Genomic DNA, 8,861 nt, shown 5'->3' with positions numbered 1-8,861 from the left:
TCTCACGACACATACATACTCAGCACACTGCATAGAGCATCTCTTGATATTGCATAACATTAATATTCCTCAGCTCATTATTTGCCAATCTCTAACATAAATGCATCAATATTCACCTGTTGAAATACCAGAATACCTAGCATCTGAGCATCAAGACAAAACATCAAATATTTCATACCAAATGTCACAGAACAACCAATTATATGTTTTCTTGTCCATTTAGTTGTTGGTGCATTGGAGAGACAGGGTCAGAAGGGCCCTTCTCAGAAGTAGTTCCAACAACCCAAATCCAAAATGGCCACCGTGAGTTCTCTCCCTCCAGCTGTCGATTGCTCCCAGCTTGTCTTCTGCTCTCAGCTGCATGATGTGTACTGACCTGTGTTTTCTCACTCTGGCCCATCTGGAAGGCTTCTAGGAATGCAAACAAAAACCAAGGCTGCTTAGGAACTAGCTTTCAGAATGAAGCTCTTTTGGCAAAACTATTTCTCTGGCAGATGTAGGAGAGTCCCGATCACCTGGCCATTAGCTTCTCCTCCGTGATAACTAATTGTGAGTGTATAAATAAGACACAGCCTGACCTATTCCACCTTGGCATTTGATTTGGCCATTTCAAGAGTTCCAAGGAGGTCACCTATCTTTTTCCTACTTAAATTCCTGTAACAGCTAACGAGTCCTTTCATTTCAAAAGAAGCTTAAACTGAAAAAAATCCTATGAAAAGGAACACTAACAAATCCACTAAAAGTGTAAACTCCTGATACTCTTTCCTAAGAACCAATCTTACCAGAGCAATGGTTCTCCATCCCGTTACTTTTAACCTATCTGTGTCTTTATATATAAAGTGAGTTTTTTTGTAGTGCATATTTTTGTAGATGATAGAGTTAGGCCTTGCATTTTTTCTTTTTTTTGTATCTGCTCTGACATTCTCTGTATTTTTTTAATGTTTTATTTTATTTTATTTTTGAGAGAGAGAGAGAGCGCGCAAGCGGGGCAGGGGCAGAGACAGGAAGACACAGAATCTGAAGCAGGCTCCAGGCTCTGAGCTGTCAACACAGAGCCCAACGTGGGACTCAAACTCACGAACCGTGAGATCATGACCTGAGCTGAAGCTGGTTGCTTAACCAACTAAGCCACCCAGACGCCCCCATTCTCTGTATTTCAATTCATATATGTAGGCCATTTATATTTAAAGTGATTATTGATGTAGCTGGATTAATATCTGTCACTTTTTTTAACTGTTTGCTAATTTTTGCTCATGTTCTTTGTTTCTCGTTTGGCCTGCCCTTCTTTTTCTGCCATTTCAGTTTTAGCTATTTTGTATGATACCGTTCTTTCTCCTCCTTTAGCATGTCAGTTATATTTCTTTAAGAAAATTCCTTTTAGTGGCTGCCCTGTATTTTGCAATACACGTTTATAATTCATGTAAATCTACTTTCAAGTATCACTATATCATTTCACAGGTAGCATTAAGTACTTCAGTACTTCTAACAGAGATTCCCACATTCCTCCTCTATCTCTTAAAACATAGCTGCATTCATTTCATTTAGTCATACGCTATAACCACCCAAGGCCTTTTCACTAGTATTGCTTTGAAAACTTATCTGTTGGATCAATTGAGAATAAGAAAAATAAAAGACTTTATTTTACCTGCACTTTTTCCTTCTCTGATGCTCATTCATTCTTGTTATAGATCCAATTTCTGACATATCATTTTCCTTCTCGCTGAGAATATCTTTTAACATCTCTTTTGGAGCAAGTCACCGGCCATGAATTCCCTCAGTTTTTGTCGAAGAAAGCCTTTATTTTTCCTTCACTTGTGAAGGATGATTTCACTGGATATAGAATTCGAGGTTGGTGAGGTTCTTTTCTTTCAACACTTTAAGGATGACACTGCCCTCCTCTTGTTTGTGTGATTTCGGAAAACTCCATTTTAACTCTTATCCTTGTTCTTCTGTGAGAAGGTATTTACACTCTCTGGCGTTTTTCAATATTTTCTCTTTATATTTGATTTTATGCATATTAAATATAATACACAGAGGTGTACATTTTTTGATACTTATCCTACCTATTATGAGCTTCCTGGATCTGTGGTTTGGTATCTGTCATTAGTTTTGGAAAATTCTTGGTTGTTATTACTTGAAATATTTCTTCTACCCCTTCTTCTCATTCTTTGTGTATGTTCTACCTTTTGTTCCAATGGATCAGTGTTTCTCAAAGTGTGTTCCCTGGACCAGGAGCATCAGCATCACTTGGAAAGTTGTTAGAAGTGCAATAATCAAGCCCTCCTCCAGCCCAGACCCACTTACTCTGAAACTCTGGGGATGAGGGCCAGGCACGTGTGTTTACTCAAGCTCTCTGAGGAGGTGGGGGGTCCTTTTGCATGTTAAAGTTTGAAAACCACTACATCAAAGCAGGAGAATGAGCACTAGGATACCCAAAAAGGGATGATACAGAGAAAAGGAAGTATAACATCTAGAAACACTTAATGTGTCTTAGAATCGTGCCCTGCTTTACCTATCATTGGCTTTCTTATTGAGGTCGTTCATGGCTTAAATGAGTTCTAAAGGAAAACATGGGACTGACTCCAAATGAGCTGCCAGCCTCTTCGCCTCCTTTAAGTCTGTTCCCAGCCAGTGGCTCCGAAATCAGGCTGCACACCACTCTGAGAGCCCTCAGTTAAAATGAACTCTAGACCGACTGAACCAGAATCCCCAAGGTTTGAAACCCAGAAACTACACTGTTAACATGAGTCCCTGGATATTTTGACTCTGTTAGTCCATGACCTGGCAATAGGGGACCACTGCTAGAGCCCCATAACTGGACCAGTTGGCTACTCTTTATGAGAGCCCAGCACAACCCCCTCCCCAAAACAATCCCGATGTACTGTGGCCATATTTAAACAGCCTCTGCTTCACCCTCTCTCCCTTCCTCTGCCTTTCCTTTCTTCAGGTTGACCTGGAGTCTTTCACACCCTCAGAGATGAGCTCCAGAGCCAAGAGCTGAGTTCTGGGCTTCACGTGACACCCCCACTCTCCTTTGATACCACCGGACACAGGGCACAACGTTCTCGGAGACACGGGCTAAATGTCCTCACTGACCCCACTCCCACTAGAATGTAGCCCTTTCTCCTCCTTCCACATCCCCAACCCCACTGAGGTCAGCCCTACGGAAACGTGGCCCCACTCATAAGTTCCAACTAGTTACCCTAATGCCACGGTCCATAAAACTTGATCTTGCCCTAGACCCCAGTCAATAGCTGGGGGCTCTATTTTTACTAACTGCATATCCTAAGGCTGTTATCTGGTTCCATGCCCCAGAACAAAGGCTGGTACCTTGTTCCCTTCAAGAGACCGCACTCCTTCGGCCTGTTTACAAAGTTCCACATGTCAGCCATTCCAGATTCCCGACTGTTGGGACCTGCCACTTTTCTGGTACCAGTGGGCTCTGGAGTCATGCTGGGGGCCCTTGGGCATGGGTTGGGCTTGCGTCAGTATGAGAGGAGTAACTGGACCCTATGGAACCTGGCCTGTCCCTTTTGATGGACTCATTCTGAATCCCAAGACTCCAATCTTTCCTTCCTGCCAGGGCTGAGGGTGAGGCAAGGGAGGCACCTGAGAGGGACTAGCTCCCAGGGTCAGGCAAGCACAAGGTCAGCAACTGAGAGCAACTTACATTTTATGCTCTAGACTCCTCACCCATCTCACCCCGGTCCCAGCCCGGCTTCCTGCTCCAGGTTGCCATGAATGCTCCAGGTCCCAGTGCAAGACTAAAAGAGGGACGCTATCAATCCCAAGGCCTCCATAGAGTCATTCAGCCAATATTTATTATATGCCCCTAGGTAAAGAGCACAAAGGAAGCAGAGTTCCTGCCTGTAAGGAGCTGAGCATAGTAAGAAAACATGTAAACAAGAAGTGATAACCCAAGGCTGGCTAGGACAGGTGCTAAGCAGAGGTATATGTGGAACAGCAGAGGAGGTGGAATTAATTACGAGAGACAGCGGAGAAGGTTTCAAGAAGACAATAGTGTTTCCTGGGCCCTGGACACTGCACAGACTACATCTAGGGAGAGAAAATGGGAAGCTAACAGCAGGTAGAAAACAGAACAAATCAAGGTGTGGTGGGTTCTGCAACTAGCAGGTGGTTGGCATCATTAGAGGGTTAGAGACTTGGAAAGAACAATGGGAGGTGAGGTCTGAAGGGAAGAGGACCAGATGGTGGAGAGCCTTGAATAGTCTGCTAAGGAATGCTGGCTTCCATCTCTGGTACATGGGGCCTCCTGGAAGATTTTGAGGCAGGAGAGAAAGTAATTAGAATCAGCATCACAAATCAAGAATCAGAAGTTGGGGGCTGTAAACAAGATCAGCAACGGCAGGGGGGCGCCTGGGTGGCTCAGTCAGTTGAGCGTCTAATGTCAGCTCAGGTCATGATCTCATGCTTCATGGGTTCAGTCCCTGCGTTGGGCTCTGTGCTGACAGCTCAGAGCCCGGAGCCTGCTTCGGATTCTGTGTCTCCCTTTCTGTGCCCTTCTCCTGCTCATGCTCTGTCTCTCTCTCTCTCTCAAAAATAAATAAACATTAAAAAAATTTAAAAAATAGGGGCGCCTGGGTGGCTCAGTCGGTTAAGCGGCCAACTTCAGCTCAGGTCATGATCTCACGGTCCGTGAGTTCAAGCCCCACGTCGGGCTCTGTGCTGACAGCTCAGAGCCTGGAGCCCGTTTCAGATTCTGTGTCTCCCTCTCTCTCTGCCCCTCCCCTGTTCATGCTCTGTCTCTCTCTGTCTCAAAAATAAAAATAAATATTTTTTAAAAAAATTTAAAAAATAATAAAACTCAGCAATGGGAGAAGCAATTGGGAAACTATGTTAAGGACAGTCACTGAGCAGTGTCTGATTTTCTAAGTCAAGTTTAACGAATGCCAGGGGCTGTTATCTGGGGACTAGAAAAGTGGTCAGGGCCAAGGAGCCAGCCTTGACAGGCACCCATCAATCCCCAAACATCAGTCAAAGCACAGGCCGCTGCAGAACAGGAACCTAAAGCCACTGGCCCAGATGCTCTGTGGGACAACAACCTCCAGAGCTGCTTTTTGGAGATGGCACACCCGATGGGCCCAGTAGGCTTTGTGGCCTGCTTCCTGGGGTGCACTCAAGCTGCTTCTGTTTAAGAAAATCTCCTCTCTCCAGCCCAGGAAGCAAAGCACCTACCACATCTGGTTTTGGGGTTTGGGATTAAATGGCCCCATCTATCAGAAGCCCTAAAGAAGAATGCCCAGGTAACCTCCAAGCTCCCTTCCTGCCCTATCAGTCCGTGGCTTGAGGATTCCATGACTATCAGATACAATCACCGGAGACTGGTTCTTGTAGGATTCCTTGCTGAAACATTCCTGTGTGTCTGTAATAAATGGACTCCCATCGGTGGTTCACTTCTCTCCAACCACACGAGAACTCCCAAGCCCGGCCACTGTCTTCTCTCACCTGGGCCACTGCTAGAATCTTCTGCCTGGTCTTCCTGTTTTTAGTTTGGCCTTCACTGCTCATTTCACGTTCTACAAGGAAGCCAGAGGAGAATTTCTAGTGCACCTCAATCTGCTCAAGGCATATCCCTGTTTAAAGATCCTTTCTGTTGCCTCAGTGGTGCTTTGGAAGGGCTCACCAGAGCCTTTCTGTTGCAGCCCCACAACCTCTTCAGCCTCAGCTCTCACCCACCATCCCTCAGACCCCAGGCTCAGCAATTCTAGTCCCCAAACACCTGAACTCTCACCCCATTCTGACCCTCTGCACAGACCACTCTCATTGCCTCAGGGACTACTGACCAATAGAAAAATGGCAGAAGAATGCAAGCCACTTATGCCATCTTAAGTTTTCTAGCAGCCACATTGGAAAAAAGTGGAAAGAAATGGGTGATCTCATCATTAACAATGTATTTTATTTAACTCAGTCTACCCAAAATGTTATGGCTTCAACATGTAAATCAAGAAGAAACTATTGAGATCGTTTACATTCTTTTTTCAGACTAAGTCTTCAAAAGCTGATGTGTATTTTATTTATTTTTTATTTTTTAAAAATCTGATGTGTGTTTTAAACTTATAGTATCAATTTGGACTTGCCACGTTTTCAAGTGCTCAACAGCCACATGCGGCTAGTGGCTGCCATATTTGCTAGCACCAGCCAAACACAGCTTCCTTCTTCTCCATCCAGAGCACCATGCCCATTGGTCAGGCCCAACAGACAGAAAGGGCCTTACCTCTTGTGACCAGGTGCTCCTCCTCAGTGGTCCCAGCCCCTGTCGCAACTCTCACACTCAGTTGCTAAAACCTGTGTTCCAATCTGAATCCAAGATTGTAGGCTCCATGGGGGCAAGGACCATGTTAGTCTTGTTTGCCGTTAAACTCCAGCACTGAGCCCAGCAGCAAACATACCCCGTATGTACCAAATCAGTGTCTGTCGAAGGAAGAAGCATAATCTCATGTGTCCCCACCCATCACTAGGATATACTGAGATGCTTTTAATATTCCTTTAAAGATTCCCTCTTGCCTCACCCTCCCTTTCTCCACCATCCACACGTACAAACACGTGCACACACACTCACCACACATTCACACACCTTTATACATTCTTGTGAGTCTTGAGTGTATATGTGTGTGTGTGAGTGCAAGAGTATTTGCAAGCCTGAAGGTGTTTGAGAGTGTTCGGGAGTATACGATGAGTGTGAGGTTGTGAGTGTGTGTGTGGTATATAGATGAACAAAGGCATTCCATACAATAGGACTTTCCAATGGGATTGCCCATGTGGCTAATTTTATCAAATGCATGTTCTCAAATTCCACAGACCCTATTTCGTGGTGTGTGGGTTTCCTTTTCTCACTCTGCCCCCTTTTTAACTGCCCTTCTCCCATGTTACAAAAGAAAGGTGTTTCCCTTACTCATTCCCAACCTTACCATGGTGTCCTCTCCTAGGATGTAAAATCCTTCAGGGCACCAAACAAAAAGGACACTTAAAAATATTATTTGGGGGTGGGTCTCCCCATTGATGAATTAAAGCACAATTAGCCCGCCTTCGGACTTCCATTCCTTCCCTGTTTCACCCCTTTTTTAGTCATGGGCTTTCATAGAAGAGGTCTTTAATATATTGCAGAGAACGGGCCGAGGGCCTGGTGGCAATTTTCTTGTAAGGATCACACGTCTGCATTCCTCAAGTCCTGTCAAAGAAAGCATTGCTCTTGACAGGTTCTGGGGAGAAGAAAGAAAAGACAACACTGTAAGGAATAATAAAGACTAAGAATGCTCCGCCCCTCCCCCCGTGTCAAACATAAACAACCTTTTCAGCTCTTCTTAATAAACAACACTAAAAAGAACCCCCCCCCCCCCCCAAAAAAAATCTTTGAAAAGCCAAACCAGCATAGGTTTGCTAATTCTTTTAAACACAACTGAAACGTTTTCAGGGGCTACTAAATTTGACAAGTTGTACTGGATAAAACGCTCAGATAAAAATTTTATGTGATTACTTTTGAATGCGATATGCATTATTCAAAAGGTAGTTAAAATCTATTTTATCAAATAACGAGATATGTATTCCAATTACAATCAATCCTGCGACCATTTTATCTCATAAAATGTTTAAACATTCTTTTCCTCCTACACCTCCTATTAATCAAAAAAGAAAACTAAATGCTAGCTACTAGACACATTTATTGTCAGCAATATATACCTTTCTCTTTCATAAATGCGTTGGAGAGTTTATCTCAAGGTCCAATAAAATTAAAGGAGTTAGTTCTGTGTTTTCACACAAGATTCTTATTTAATTATTCCCAGAAGCCAACTCCAAAGTTTAGTACACACCCACACACATACTTACTAAAAAATGCCATATCTTTCATCATGTTTTTTGTTTCATAAATAGCTTACAATTTGGGCTGCCCGTAACATTGAGTTATGGCAAACTAAGTGACGAGAAACATAGATTTATTTTTGCTTTTATAACTTGTCATAAAATAGATTAATTACATTGTATCTTTCATGGTTTTTATCTCGACTGCATCTAGTAATCTTTTTTACAAGATTAGAAGTAATCCTTCTTACGGTGGTTTTCATAATATTCCTCAAAATACACTGTAATGTTGATCTAAATTAAAAATATAAGTCAGACTTTTTCTTAGAGCAGTAAGTCTGATTTGCAAACTGGTTTGACAAGGAAGACTGGCTTTGCTAAATAGATTATGCACAGGCATTTTCCATCAATTGAATGAGCTAAATCTGAGCTCTAAGATTTGACAAAAAGGTACTTAAGCATGTAATAAAATAAAAGCATTTTATTTTAAAAAAATGCATTGGGAAAGTAGAATGAAATTAACAATATTTTAATTTTCCAACCCTGTCTTCATGAGTTGGACTAGACAAGGTGAAAAACATAAAAGACGTAATTAAAAGTCATTGAATACATTTTAGAAAAGGCTTTTTGGATATTCCAGAAATTGAGAAAGTAAATAGTTCTAATGATGGATAACAGATCCTTTAGGAAAAAATTTTTTTTTCTGTCAACAAAATTGAAGGGAAAAAATCATTTTGGTTGATGGGTCACTGTGTGATTTGGGGCACTGAACACAAAGAGAGTTCAAATCATTAGTAAAGTTATCACAACAGAACATTTTCTGTTCCTATCAGTTTGTTCAGATAAGCAAGATTTGTCACTGTTCACATCCATAAAGACAAAACGAAATAAATAAGTTTTCCAAAAAGAACAGAAGTGATGTTGCACCCTTCTCATTCTCTAATAGGAAATATTTATTATCTAATTGGGAGAATCATGTTCATTTCATTGAGAAATGACATCCCAATACATTTTTTCTATTTCATTTTTTATTGGAAAAATTG

This window comes from Panthera uncia, chromosome F1 (assembly GCF_023721935.1).
Source record: "Panthera uncia isolate 11264 chromosome F1, Puncia_PCG_1.0, whole genome shotgun sequence".
Classification (NCBI taxonomy): Eukaryota; Metazoa; Chordata; class Mammalia; order Carnivora; family Felidae; genus Panthera; species Panthera uncia.
Note: the sequence above shows the minus strand (reverse complement) of the source record.